At 40.8% G+C, this 15,469-nt stretch overlaps 1 pseudogene; it reads right to left on the bottom strand.

Moving 5' to 3' along the window:
- Nucleotides 1-3,227: 3,227 nt before the first annotated feature.
- On the bottom strand, nt 3,228-11,337 carry LOC104850166 (annotated as a pseudogene).
- Between the last annotated feature and the right edge of the window lie 4,132 nt (nt 11,338-15,469).

Raw genomic sequence — 15,469 nt, 5'->3', positions numbered from 1 at the left:
TCTGGTCTTCCCAAACTTCACTATCTTAGCACCCAAAAAGTAAACAAATTTTTGAATTTTACTTTCTACTTCCCTGGTAGGGACTCCTCTAAGTAGTATTTTTCAACTCTGAAACATCAGGGGTAGTCTTATAAATAACTGCTTAATAAATGTGGATGAATGGTTAGCTATACCCTAATAATGTATTCAAAGCATAAGAAGGAACCTCCAAGGAAATATGAGTCCAAAAAGGAGAAATAATTATGACAATGCACAAAAAGGGAGGTAGATCTAGCAAAACCCACGCATATTACTATTATGACTTTTAAATCAAAGCAAAGCAAACCCTTCCCCAAATCCTAAGACTCAGAAAGATCTACAAGTATTCCTTGTTTTACACAAAAATTTAATGTACAAAGTAAACATACACTCAACCATGTTTCCTACTGACTTATGTATGAGAACAAAGTATTCCCTACTCTAGCACTGTAGAACATAACCATTTTTTCTAAATCACAGAAATATAGAAAGAAAAAAACTGGAGAGCCACACTCATGTACCATGCTAAATAGTGTAATTAATGTTACTGGAAACTAAGATGTTGTCCGGAAAAAGTAAGAAAGGAGATGCTTCATTTTACAAAAAAAAAAAAAGTTAAGCTTTTTCCCAGAAAATTATTACTGAGATGGTCAATTGGAGCTATGCCCCATATAAGTAATGCAGCTGGGCTCTCACTCACTGGCCTCTTTCCAGATGCAGGGCCTTTTTCCAGATGCAGTGCCTTTTTCCAGATGCAGTGCCTTTTTTCCAGATGCAGTATTTGCAGTCAAGGTGACTGCAGGGGCTGAGGTGGGGAATGGATGTATTTTTCCTCCTACGATGCTATGGTTTGGAAAGCCCATGTGTTAAATGCTTGGTCACAAGCCTGTGGTACTACTAGGAGGTGTTGGAACATTCAGGAAGTAGAGCCTCCTGGAAGGAACTTACATCATGCGGGGTACATCCCCTTGAAGAAAGAGTGCACCTCTCCCCTCTTCTCCCTCACTCACTCACTCTCTCTCCTTCTCAGCTGTCATGAGGTAGACAGACATCCTCTGTCACACAATTCCTCCCTGATATACTTCGTTGTCACAGGCTGAACACAACCAGGCCAAAATCCACTGCTGAAACTGTGAGCCAAAATAAACTTTTCCTGCTTTAAAGTTGATGTCAGGTATTTTATAACAACAATGAAAAGCTAACTCGCATACCCCACATATAACCATGCTAGTAGTGTTACATGTTGAACAGTGTTAGGAATGTCACTTCCCAGACCCTCAGGATCTTGAGCACATTACTCTGAGCTTATGGCAGACATCACCTATGAATCTCAGGAGAATTACTGACAATTTAACAATCACCACCAAACTCACACTGATACAATTATGCTGGAACAACATCTAAGTAAGGATACATGAGGTGCTGAAAGAAAACAAAAGTGAGGAGTTAAAAAAATAGGAAGAATGATGAAGTGACAGTTCAGGACTAAAGTAAGACAACTTTCCAGAAATCTGGAATCTTCTTTTTGAGCTCCAGTGTGCTTTGGATGAGAAGATGCAAAATGGGTCAGCTTCCAGAATTATATGCAATTATCAAAAGTGTATTACCTACGAGACCTGATTCTCTGGATTCCTTAACTCAAATAATTTCATATGCATAGCCACAAAGCACAGACATTTTCCATACTTTAATCTCCTTGTGTCATTAATCATTCAGTTCACTAATGCAATCACTGCCTTGTTATTTTGGTTACTATTAATTAGAACTCACAGTTTTGCTCCAAAATTTATTTTTTATAGATTAATTCTGTAAAATAAAACATTCTGGAAGTTTATTGTGTTAGCAATCTTTTTATCACAAGCCTCGAGTTTCCACACCTGTGATTAATTTACATCAGCCCAGGCTGAAACATCAGCTTTTCGATTATTTGTGATATTGCAACTCTTAAGAAGCAACTTGACAATTAATACGAAAGATCTATATTTATCATCAATAACCCAAATTCTCAACCAGGCCAGAATTTCTAATGTGAAATTAATTCTTTTGTTTTGGCTACGGAACTAATCTAGGGACTTGGAAATGCCAGACAAGTGCTCAATGACTGAGCTACACACAGACCTGAAATTAATTCTTCATAGAGATTTCAACACTATTCTTATCTAAAATGTGCTCTATTTGTCCGAGCAACAATTAAAGGTTTTATGTACACATGTATCTACAAAACATATGTACACATATGTATATATGTGTACTTGCATTCATACGTATGTACACCACATATGTACATAAACTTTGCCACATTTCAAAAAAGAAATTCAAGGGCTAGCAGTTTACCCCAATGGTAAGAGCACAAGTCTAACATGTGAGGCCCATGGATCTATCCCCAGCACCACACACACACAAAATAATAATAATAATTAGAATAATAAAAAGAAGAAATTCAAGAAGACGCATAGCCTAGCGATTTGCCAGCCCTATTTTCCCCCAGTAGAGGAGACACCACAGCCAGCTACATGCTCTCATTGAAACTTCCTCCAGAGACCAATACATTGTTAACAAATTAGTATTCATGCTGCAGAAGTTGGCTTTCTGCATACTCACATCCCTGATGCCCTGCACATACATGAGCTCACAGGTCTAGAAAGAAAGGTCAAGCAAGGATTACTTGAAACACCAGGGCCAAAGCCCAGAAGAGCCTTCTGGTCCTCAAACTTGGCTGCACATTAAGGACCCGCAGGATGCTCTTCGGCAGACCTGGAGGATGGTTTCTCTCCAGGAGACACAGTTGACTATCACTGAGATAGACACAGCTAGAAACAGTTCATACCCTCAGGACTGTTCCAATTAGAAGACAGGTCATAAAAGGAAAATAAATATAAAACAGGAAATAAAAACATTAGCAATTGTCAATGTTTACCATTCACACTGTCAACAACTCTGAGAAAAATTCAACCCAGCTTTGGGTCACTAAACCCTAGTCCATTTTGTAAGCATTTATTTCCCTGACTTTGCTTTTCTACTTTTTAAATTCCAGAGGGAAGTGATAATCTCCTATAAGTGTCAGAATGGCTTATTTCCTAAAACTGGCAGGAAGAAAAAGGCTAGGTTCTATTCGTTTTAATTCCAAATGCATTAAGTATTGGAAGACCCTCAGATAATAGCTTTATTTTTTTGTACTACAGATGGTTTTTATTTTCCTTCCATCTACATTATACAACTCTACTAAATTCTTGCTCATCACTGAAGTATGTGCTCTTCTTTATTCTCGGGCGCCCTGCACCAGTTTCCATTTGTTCTGTTCTTCAGTCTTGGTTTGTTGGGCCGTGATGGCTTGGCTGAGACCATCAAGAGTGGGGTCTTCCCCTTCACCTTCACTCTCTGCTACGTCCTGAATTTCTTCTGGTTTGGCAATTTTCCTTTTCTTCTTCTTTTCTTTCTTCTTTCAAAGCTCACGTTCTCCAAGCATATTTTTCGGACAGGCATAATAACTTAAGTATCCGCTTTCCTCACATTTATAACACTTTGATTTATCAAAGTAGTTTCACCTTATGATGAATTCAGTTGCTCTCCCATTGTCAATAGCAGTGCTTGCCTTCATCACTCTACCAACAACTGTTTTTTATGGCTCTGGAGCAGTTTTGCACAGTCTTTATCCAAAAATAACATAAATGCAACCCCTTTACTCTTCCTCATATCTTTGTCTTTCATTATAGTCACCTTTACAACTTTGCCTTAGTGGAAAATATTTTTAAAATTGTTTTTAGTTGTTTCATGTACAGCACTTTAGTTGGTTCTGCCTGCACTGTTGTGCAGTCAGGTTTATTTTCAGATAACACACACTAGCACAAGCTCAACAATCCTCTCAGAACTTATCACCAGATGTAGACTAGTTTATTACAACTGTGAGGCACCCTTCCATCACTGTTACTTTGGACACATGAAGAATGAGTTGTAAACATGTCTATTTTAAACACAATTTTAGGACTTTCACAGCTCAGACTCCAAAAAGGCACTTTAATTTCTACCTCTGAGCTAGAGTCAATTCCTAGTACCTCTGGCAAAAACAAATCCAACATGTAAGGTATTTTATTTTTTTAAGAAAGAGGCAAATAAATGTGAATAATCCACAGAAGTAGGGAAATGCCAGAGCTGGGAAAAGCTTCCATATGTGAGGATGCTCTCTCTCTAGGAGATGAATGGTTCTCAACTGTGAAGTTTATTGTACATCAAACAGCAATGATGGCAAAAGAAGTTACTATCACACACATACACTTCCTGCTATTTCTCAAAAACAGTATGGACTCATGGCTATAGATATATTCATGCACATACAAATGTACAACTATATGAATATATGTACATTGTACATGCATATGCTATGGTCTGAATGTCTGTGGCCCCATAAAAACCATATGCTGAAATCTAATCACCAATGTGATGACAGGAGGTGAGAGCCTGTAACAGGTGATTGATTCGTAAGGATGAAATCTCATAGGTTAGTGACTTTGTGGGATTAGTAGTTATATAAAAGAGGCCCAGAGAGCTGCCTTACCCCTTGTACCATGTGAGGGTAAGGCAAAAGACATAACCTATAAACCAAGACACCTTCCTCACACACTGAACCCTCTCATGCCTTGCTTTTAAGACTTCCACAAGAGTGAAGGCTAAGTTCTTTATAACCCATCCAGCCTATGGTCTTTTGTTATAGTATCCCAAACTGATTAAGATAATCTCTATACACTGAAAATGCAACCCATACTTGTAATTCTGGCACTCTGGGAGGATGAGGCAAGAGATTGTAAATGCTAGCCTAGCCTCGGTAACTTAGCCAGATTCTGTCCCAAAATTTTCTCGGGGGGGGCGGGTGCGCAGCTCAGTGTGAAGACCCTGTGTGGGAGAAGTTCAAGCCTGGCTGGGCCAGGTGAGCCGCACGCTCCTGTCTCCTGAGCTAACTCGGAGATCTTGCTAAGACTGAGCTAAGTGCGTAGATACTGGGTCCAACAGGCTACACCTCTGCCCCTAGTTTGTGACTCCTTCGCCTCTCCCAAGAAAAGTCACTCTGCCATGTCTGGCCAATAAGAAATCACCTAACATTAAATGTTCCTCCATGCTCCTCCCCCATGGTTTCCTATATAAGCCTGCGCATTTCCTGAATAAAGCGGAAGCGTTCCAGAAACCTCCGCTGGGGTCTGCTTGGTGATCCCGTGCCTTACCCTCCCGGTCAGAGCTCCTGAACCTTGTTCAGTGAGCGGGCTCGTGGACGGCAACAACCCTGTGTTCATATCCCAGTACCATTAAAAAAAGCAACTGAAACCAAAGTATTAGGTTCCTAATACTTCTTTTTTAGGAAGCTGCCAGCAATCTACATCCCATTCCACATGTCCTCAGTCGCTATTCCGTCTCCCCTACACTGTGGTCAAAACCCAGGACTGAAATAAAATAATATCCTGAGTTAAAAATTACAGCCGTGACATCTCCAAATTTAAGGCTTAGGCACTAACTTACTGTGCCTCATTTCCTTCATCTGTAAAATTTAGATTAAAAGCTTTATCTGCTTTACAGTTACTATAAGAATTATCACTTTCCTCGCCCTGCAGGCTAGGCATGGTGCTGCACACCTGTGATCCCAACAACTGGGGAAGGTAAGGCAGGAGGACTGCTTAAATTTGGGGCCAGTTTAGGCTATACAGCAACTTCACACCAACCTGTACTACACAGCAAGAACGTCTCTCAAAAAAAAAAAAAAAAGAATTAAATAAGTTAAGATATTTAAAGCACTCAGAACCATTTGCAGTAAGTTATTACGATTATCGATGCGCACATCCATAATTCTGACTTATGTAATATTCATGCTTTTCCTTTTCTTATTAGTTTTTACCTTTTACCAACTAAAAACTAATTACCTTGACTTGACTCTGAATCCCTTCTTTTCTCATTCTCAACACAAGAGAATGCACGAAAGAATGGCGCTAAAGAAGCTGTGATGTTTGTCAAAATGTCCATACCTCAACAATGATTAATAAAGCACATGGTGATATCCCCAATGGACTATACTCTGCTTCTGCCCCACATCAGGGCTGCAAAGAACTGCAAAAACAAATATTCCTCAAACAGTAGACATTATTGACAGAACAAAAGGAAAGCTATAACCGTGAACAGATTCCCATTCAAACCCCAGCATCAGATAGGGAACAGAAAAACTGAAAGCAAGTCACCAACCAGCCAACCCCACCAGCTAACCCCAGCTTTAGTGGGCATTACCACTCTTCATCAATATGGACACAGAAAGTATCTACGAAACATCCTGGAGCCATTTAAGCTACTACTATAAAATATAAAAATGAAAACCACAGTGTCACACCTGAAATTCATTCAAGAGCTTTAACACATAAAATTGACACAGTGACGGTCTGACATTTAGAAAAAGACAAGTTGGCACAGTAAAGCAAACACGATGTGTTAAAGGCCATTCGATATCTAATATTAATCGTGGAGGGGTCATATTTCCTTACAACAGTCTCTCCAGTTTGCCATCGAAATAAAACTATACAACATACTTGTTAGATGCCTAACATAAATTTTACTAAAAGAATACAGCTTGCCCACAGGCATTATTTTGCCATCTTTAGTCAAAAGAAAGAAGAAATCATGTTTGGAGTATTATGGCCACTTAGTGTGGCCAGAGTAATCGGTCTGCACTGGGAACACTGGGACAGCTCATGTAGTTTCCAAAAACGAAACTTAGGTTCCACCTAAAAGTGTTACTTGCTCTTCCCTTCACATTTAATCCAAGGCCTTCATTCTGCTGCAAGCCCTCCATTTCAGGAGAGCAAACTGGATGAAGCTCATTCACTCCGGGCTGAGCTCACAACCAGGTATTTTTCTCAAGATTCATTTACCTTGCTGGTAAATGAGGTTTCCCAAGGCTTACCTGGCTTTGCCCACCAGGAAGTGATGGCCCCCTCTCCCACCACAGAACAACTTCATCACTGTCACCAGTTCCGAGCCCTCACCCAGGCATGCCTGGGTGCCTGAGGCAGGGCATGTACTCAAGGGAGCATTCTAGAAGTGAACAACCACCCCCTCTGCCATGGAGCCTTCTAGGACTTAAGGCTTCTGAGATTTAAAATCAGTATTTGGGGCGGGGACAGAGCTCAGTGGCAGAACTTGTAAGGCCCTTAGTTGCATTTTCAGTACAAACAAACAAATAGATAAATGCAATATTCTCCCCCACCCCACCCCACCAGAATTCCAGAGGGTCTACCCACCTCCTACTCCACATCCCCTGCAATTACACACAGTGAATACCAGTTGGTGGGTTTGTAGCATAAGTTTCATTCCAGTTACATCCTGAGCAGGAGAAACAGAATGCAGCCTTACTAAGTCAGTTCCTTGATTTCTATAGAATGAGACTATAAATACCAACCTCTTAATATGTAAAATCTATAGATAGGAGATGGCACAAAAATAAACATCAAATATCTATATCTGTCTCCTCTCTCTTGAATAACAAGAAAACAAGTTCAAGTAACTTGGATTTTAAGTTCACAGGTTAACAGAGACACTGTAAGGTAAGTGGATTACCTTGCTTTTGAATTTAGAGGGATGCTTTCCACTTAAAGAGTACTTCTTTCCTTCCCTTCCCCTAAGACTTAAGGGCTTACCTGGCAGTGAGGCAGTAAGATCCCAGGGACATGGTGCAAAGGAGAAGAGGACTTTAGTAGGAGGAACTCAGAAAGCACACAGAAAATGCTGACAAAATCAAGCCTTTGCAATTCCCCAATGTTACCTTCCAAAATCAGATACTTAAAAAACTTTCCTGCTCAGGCATGGTGTCACATGCCTGAATCTTAGCTACTAGGGAGGCTGAAACAGGAAAATCTAAGTAAACTCTGAGCAGAGGCTTTGAGAAATTTTGTCTCAAAAAATTTTAAAGGAGGGGAGTAGCCAATGCAGATGAAGTTCACTAGTAGAGACTTTGCCTAGAGTGAGAAAGGCCCTGGTTCAATCTTCAGTACTTAAAAAAAAAAAAAAAATACTACCCATTTTGAGCACAGAAATTCTTTGAGCACAGAAATTAATTCAAAGATACAGGGGGAAATACAGTGTTATCTCTATGATAAGTGATTATTCTATCAAACTTCAGAGACTGTAACTCTTGGGTACATTTTATATAAATTGACATTTCTATGGTCACAACCCCAGACAAATAGGCTTGGAAACCCCAGTCAACTTCATTCTATGAGCAACAACAAAATTTTAATCAGATGTGGTTCAATTTCTAGAAGAGCAAGCATTAAGAGGGGCTCAGTGTGGGAAATGGGCAGGAGGAGGAGAAGAAGAAAAGAGGTGAGAAAGAACAAAGAACCACCCTCCAAGCGTCGCAGGAGCTTGGGCTCTGAACTCAGAACCCTTCCACCCCTCGCCTCAGCTGCTGTCTCCCACAGCTGGCACAAAGCACTGCCGGTCTGGACCAGCTTCCAGTGAGGACAGCATTGTTTTATTGGCTACTTAGGCAGTGCACACACCATTAATGGAGTTTTTATCTCTCCATTTTCCTGTCAGTACAGAACCAGCCAGTCTGACTCTGTTATTATCATTAAGAAAGCTTTTTCTCCCCTCCCTACACACGCTCTATAATCCAAACAACATCTGGGAACTCCAGCCTCTATCATGTAAAAGGGAAGCAAATTTAGAGGGAAAGGGAGAAAAAAGTACAGTTCAGGCCATGAACAACTCAAACTCCCAGCAGCACAGGCGTCTTGGGCCATGCAGAGCCTCTGAAACGCGGCAAAGTACATGACACTGTGTTGCTTTAAATCCCCACTACACCCTTGCCATTTGAATATGTATCTTTTCTCAAAACAAGGAATAATAAAGTCTCTGTACTGTTTTTGCTAGGTGAGAAGCCAAGTAGTGAAAAGTCAGGAGTAATATTTAAATGGAAAATTACTTGAAAAGACTTTTCTCAAAAAGGGAAAAAGATTAAAACTCTGAGATATCCGTAGTGAGTACATCACTAGTGTATTTTAACACATGAGTATTAATAATAGGAAAGACCTGATGCTGTTCGACCCAAAGAATATGTCCTCCTATCACAGACAGCCGACTCCTCCACAGCCAAAGAGAGCTTTTTGCTCAGATCATGCTCCATGAGTCATGGAATCAATACAGGAAAGTGCACAGAGCCAGCCCCACTGAAGATTCACGCTGAGGAACAGCTTGAAGGCACACAGCTCCTCTGCCCTGCGCTCACCCTGGCTGGGTCTAGAAAATATACATACCCTTTCTCTACTCCATGGACACACAAGCCCCATGGGGTCCCAAACTTACACCTTTCCGCATTCATTCAAGGGAAACAGAACTAAGTTACAGACTCCAAAACGCAGGTGCTTCAAATTCCATCCTGCAGGGCCAGCTACCCACTGCTCTCTGAGTTTCTCACTATGCACCAATGACAACCGTGATAGCTTAGAAGGGACGGACTTCCTCAGGAACACTTATCAGAAGACACATCAGAAAGGGGCATTTGTGCATCATCGAAAGTTCATAGTTTACTTTTAATTTTTTAAATTTGTCAGCAAAAAAGAAAAATCACTAACTGTCTGAGCCACAGGCTCCTGCTCCGAGGAAGCTGTGCCTCCAAGCCCCTTGCAGTCTGCTGTTAATGACAGTCTCAGTAACCTGATCCTCTCACAGTGGGAGACTTCAGGAAGCACTGGCCTCTCTCAGGTCTTGCCTTTCTATTGTCCCACCCCACAGGGCCAGCTGTTTCTGACAGCCAAATTGCTGCGTGCTAAGCAATGAGTGCTGTCAGAGAAGGAATTTTCATTTCTATAATGCATAGGCCTCCATGGACAAATTATACAGCTTATGGTGCTGGCTGCAGGATGCTGCTCCAGGCTTGAAGTGCTGCCAAAGCACAGCCTGTCCTCCCTCTCCCCAGTCCCAAGCTGACAAGACAGTCACCCAAAATGAATCTGAATGAACAGAGAGAAACGGAACACGTGTTTTTAAGAGACAATCAAAACATATGTTGAAAATAGCCACGCAGCCCCAATCTTTGTTGTAACGGCACACAGTGAAAGCTAAATGAGTGAATGTCACACTGAAGGTACCTAGTATGGCATCCATTAAGACCTGCTGTAATTGATACCATGCTGTGAGCATCCCAGTAGCATCAGCAAAATTCCTAGCTCCTTGCTACTGGGGGATGCTAGACTTACCCAGAAAACCAACCAAGAAATTATCACTTCTAGAAAACTAAGCAAGATTTAAGCAGTCCAGGAACAGTGTTTTTTCATGATAATAAAAGGCTCCAACATGTGCTTTACTGAATCATTTTGAAGAAAATATTTCCCAGCTAAACACACACACACACACACACACACACACACACACACACACACACACAAAACCTTTCCAGTAGCTCTAGAATAGGCAGAATAGGGTCTGAAACACTGCTTGTATTCTAGTTTGATTCTGGGCTGGGATGTGACCTAAGCTGGTCCAGGCACAGTGATCCCTGAGACTTTAGAGAAACTACTAGAAAAGAATGGTTTTTCTCATTATATTTGAATGTAAGGATTATGCCACAGTAATTCTGCTACAAGGAAAGGAAAGCCTGAGAATGGACCTGGCAAAGGAAGAATAATAGAGCCCTGGGGACACTGCTCGAACTCTGGATCAACAAAGATTTGACACTTACTCTCAGTACTGCACTCCGGGAAGGCAGATTTGAGGAAGATGTGTATTAGCTCATGTGCAATTTTCTGTCACTTGCAAATGCAAACTAAACAGATAAAACCTCACTCTATTCTAAGAGCACTCAAGGGTTAATACAAATATACATGGTATACCTTAACTTATAAACCAAAGAAGTTTGCATTTTTTATTATTTCTGTGAGAACTTTTCTTTCACTTCTTCTTTTTTTTTTTTTTTAAACATCAGCCCTTATACCTTAATGAGCTAAAATGTGGAAAGCACCACCTGCTTTTGGTGCCTTCTGTAAGGCAGATCTAGATGTCTCACCTGAATTCAAGGAGAGAAGAGAAAACTAAATTCATGAACTACATTTTCTTGTGGTGCTGTAAATCTTAATTTGGCATGGCACGTGTGGCACAAAGAATCATGGGTTCTGATTAGTGACTTGACCATATACTCCAGCCTATGAAGCCAGCTCAGGGAAAGGCCGGGAAACCAACACAGTCACCAGCAAAGCAAGGGAAAGACACCTGCTGTTTGCTAGGTTTGCAGCCCAGCTGAAGCACAAGCACCTGCAGGCTGTGAGCCGCCAAGTCCATCACGCGCCACGTCATGCAGCCGCCCACTTTATCATTAACTACTACTGTCTGGCCAACAAGGGCAGGGTCCAGCTCAAGAGCACTGGGAACTTTATGGCAGGAGGCAGATCCAGAACCAGGGTAGGCTCAAAGCCACTCAATACAGACCATAAATATCCTCCTGACGGCACTCCAGCAGCAACCACAATTCCTGTTCCCCTGTCGGTAACAGAACCGCAGGCCTTTCCCCGCAAGAAATTCAGCACCGCCAACCAGGCAGGGCAAAAATTAGGAAATGTGGAGACAAGCTCACTCAGTGCCCTGGGAGCCTTCTTTCTCACCCATTTCTCCATCCTTGCCTTCTAATCTTCTCAGATTCATATTTTTAGCAAGACATACGTGAAAGACCTTCCATGTCAATATGAATCTGAGAAGAGTCTTTCCACATAAGAACATATGCTCCTGTGTAAATCCTGTCTCAATTCATGAATCCATGAAGGCATGAACGCTGGCAAAGTCCTCAACATCCAGTAACTAGCCTCAGTATACGAGGTCGAATGATTATGTTTCTGCCCTTATTCTTCTCCACACACCAAAGAAATACAGGAATGATGTGATACATGGAGGGCTTTAGGAAAAGTCATTTTATTCTAAAAATTACCTCTGAGCAGGGTCTGTTCCAAGGCTTATCTCCTGTTTTTGGCTGTTTTGTTTTTGTTTTTGTTTTTTCTTTTTGCCTAAAAACTGGAGAGGCAGTGTATGAATTCAAGGTTTTCTAGTACAAAGGACAACATATCTAATCACATTTCCTTTACAGAGGCCACGATAAAGAATAAGCCTCTCTGACTTTAACAGTCACACAGTTATTCCTAAAAATACAAATTTAAGGCTAATTAAACTGTAATCTAAATTCTATCCTCCCATTGAATTTCAAAGTAGAAACCTTGAACTAAGGGAAAGCACACGTAGGCTTACAGAGGTAGTGTGGTAAATGCTTCAGATCAGTAAGAAAATCAGCTCGTGCTCTGGGTTTCATGGCATTTTTCTATCTTTCTACAGACTAACCAAATAAACACTACATAGCCTGATTGCCGTGACTGATGCATTCAGTACGGTACTACTCAACAAGTTAAAGTTACAGAAAATGATTTAGAAACATTTTTTATTTATTGTTTCTGCCTTAGGTTTTTCTGAAAAATATATAGTACCCAAATTTTTTGAATATTGCCAGGCACTGTTATGCTAGCGACCAATGCTTTATCATGCTTAATTCTACAAACAATAAGAATGTATCTCCACTTTACAGATACTAAAACTGAAGAGAAAACAAGTGAGTGACTTCCCTGCTGCCACAAAGATACAAAGTAATAGAATGGAATTCAGATCCACACTTGCCTGACATTATAGGCCAGTGAAAGCAAACCTTTTAGAACTTGCTTGCTTGGTTTGTTTGTTTGTTTTGTTTTGTTTTTTGAGGCAGGGTCTCACTATGTAATTCAGGCTGGCCTTGAACTCCTGGTGATCCTCCTGCCTCAGCCTCCCGATTGCTAGGACTACAGGCATGTACCACCATGCCTGGCTCGACAGCTTCCAATAACAAATATCTACCTGTGACATGCATGCTCTAGGTTTACTATCATTGCTATACACTATTATTACTCATTACATTATAATATCAGCCCTCTTTTCCAGCCACATCCTTGAAATGGATTAATACACAATTTATAGGCCAACCCTGCAATAGAATGGGTACACTGAAGGAAGTAATGTACTGTAAGTAACAGATACATTGCAGGAACTTAAACAATTATATTAAGATGCATGAATATAGTAAAATTCCTAATGAAATAACCACTGAAACCCAGCATGAAACTACCAAAAAGACTGAGAAGTCAACCACCTTCAAATGTTAAGTTCAAAAATCATCACAGCACCAAGTAAACATTTATAAGGTTAGACTACCAACATCCATTCAAAGTGCAACTAGGCTAAAGGGAAAAATAGAAGATACTAGCAGATAACCTTGAAATTAAACCAAATAAAGAGAATCATTAAGAAAACAGCCAGAGAGACCTGTGCTCATTGGTCAACCTGAAAGAGCAGCTGTGCTTACAGGGCAGGCACCAGAGAGCCTGCCAAGCAGAGGACTCTGGGAAGCCACCTGCCCAGGTTTCCATGGCTGCCCTCCTGCCTCCCCTTCACACCCTCCATTCCCCGTGGTCCTCCTTTGTGCCAAAGGAGATCAAATTCAGGTCCATGTAAACGTCTTGGGGTTGTAAAACCCACTGGAAAGAATTCCGGTGTCATAAAGCCTTCCAAAGAACCAGGTAAGGCAAATTCCCAAGTAGCAGCGACAGTGCAATCAACAGGCCTCCAAACTCCCCTGGCAGGTCTCCAAACCCATTGTGTCTGCATGGTTGTCGGGCTTTCTCTGCTTGGTTACTCCACCATTAGCTCTGCTCCTTCTCAACTACTCACTTAAGGTTTTAGAGAAATAAAGAGAAGTTAGCTGCTCTCACCAAAAAGTAGAAGGCAAAATATTAACAAATAAAATGCATGCAGTGAGAAAAATCACTCAGTATTTTGCAAAATGTATTTGTTCCTCATTATACAGGAGAGATTGGTTCCAGGACCCTAAGTGGATACCCAAATATGTGTATGTTCACATCGCTTATATAAATGGTGGGATATCTGCATTTGACCCACCAAGATCTTCCCATCTATTTAACTCATTTTCAGATTACTTATAATGTCCAATACAATAAAAATACCAAGAAAATGGTTGTCACACTGTGTTGTTTAAAGAATAATGCAAAAAGCCCAGCTGGGCATGGTGTTGCATCCCTGTAATCCCAGCAATTGGGAGACTGAAGCAGAAGGATCACCATGAGTTCGAGGTTCAAGGCAAGCCTGGGATACACAGTGAGTTCAAGCGAAACTCTGTCTTAAAAAAAAAAACACAGTGCAAATGCATTTTTTTCTGAACGTATTTGGTCCACAGTGGGATTGGTTGAATTCACAAGTCCAAAACCCATAAATGTGGAACCTGTTGATACAGAAAACTGATGGCAATATCCTGATATCAGCATGCCATGATTTTTACATGACACACTTCAATTTATTTTTTTAAAAATATCAGTTATCTGGTAAATGTTTCTTATCACATGGCTAAGCACTCCACTAGGAGCTAAGCATTTTAGAACAAAAGAAACCTTTACCTCACAGGATGCTGTGGTCTGAATACTGATACCCCCTTAAAATTCATGTTTGAACCTATACCCAATGTGGTAGCATTAAGAGGCAGGGCCTTTGGAAAGTGAATACATTTTGAGGACTCCACCCTTAGGAATGAGAATAGTGCGCTTAGATGTTTCTTTCTGCCACATGAGAAGCAAGCTTCACAAGATACCAAAATCAGCTTGCACCTTCATCTTGAATTAAGTTCCTACAACTGTGAACAACAGATTTCTACTGTTTAGAAATTATCAAGCTAATACAATATTTTGTTGCAGCAGCCCAAGTGGATATATGGTCCAGGACTTATAGTCTGGCCAAAGAGGCAAGAATTACCCAAAAATAGTAGTTTAGAGATTATAGGGTCCAAGTAAATTGTGTAGCTAAGACGTTAATGTCAAGAAGTGGTGCACACCTGTAATCCCAGTGCTCAGGAGGCTCAGGCAACTTGGGATACATGGCGAGTTCCAGGTCTGCCTGGCAACACACAGAGACCCTGTATCAAAACAAAGAAGTCAAAGAAGCTGGGCTGGCATGGTGCACAACTATAAACGCAGCTATTAAGAAAGCTATGGCAGGAGGATCAGAAATCCAAGGCCACCTTAAACAACTGAGTGAGATCCTGTCTCAAAATTTTGAAAAACTAAAAATAAAACAAAATTACTTTTGTTATTACTGGGGATTGAACGCAGGGCCCTGCACTGAGCTATATCCTTAGCCATTTTTTTCTTTAAACTGGCCTTCAACTTACAATATTCCTGCCTCAGCTTCCCAGAGTGTGGGTGATTGCGAGTATGTACCACTATGCTCAGCTTCAAAAATGAAAGATTTTTTTTTAAAGGGCTAAGAATGTAGCTCAGTGGTAGAGCATCTCTGAGTTCCATCCTTAGTAATGCAAAAACTAAATAACTAAAAAAAAAAAAAAAAAAAAAGG

Source organism: Fukomys damarensis, unplaced genomic scaffold (assembly GCF_012274545.1).
Source record: "Fukomys damarensis isolate Sample0158 unplaced genomic scaffold, DMR_v1.0_HiC HiC_scaffold_26, whole genome shotgun sequence".
In the NCBI taxonomy this organism is placed as follows: Eukaryota; Metazoa; Chordata; class Mammalia; order Rodentia; family Bathyergidae; genus Fukomys; species Fukomys damarensis.
This window is presented reverse-complemented; position numbering and strand designations above follow the sequence as displayed.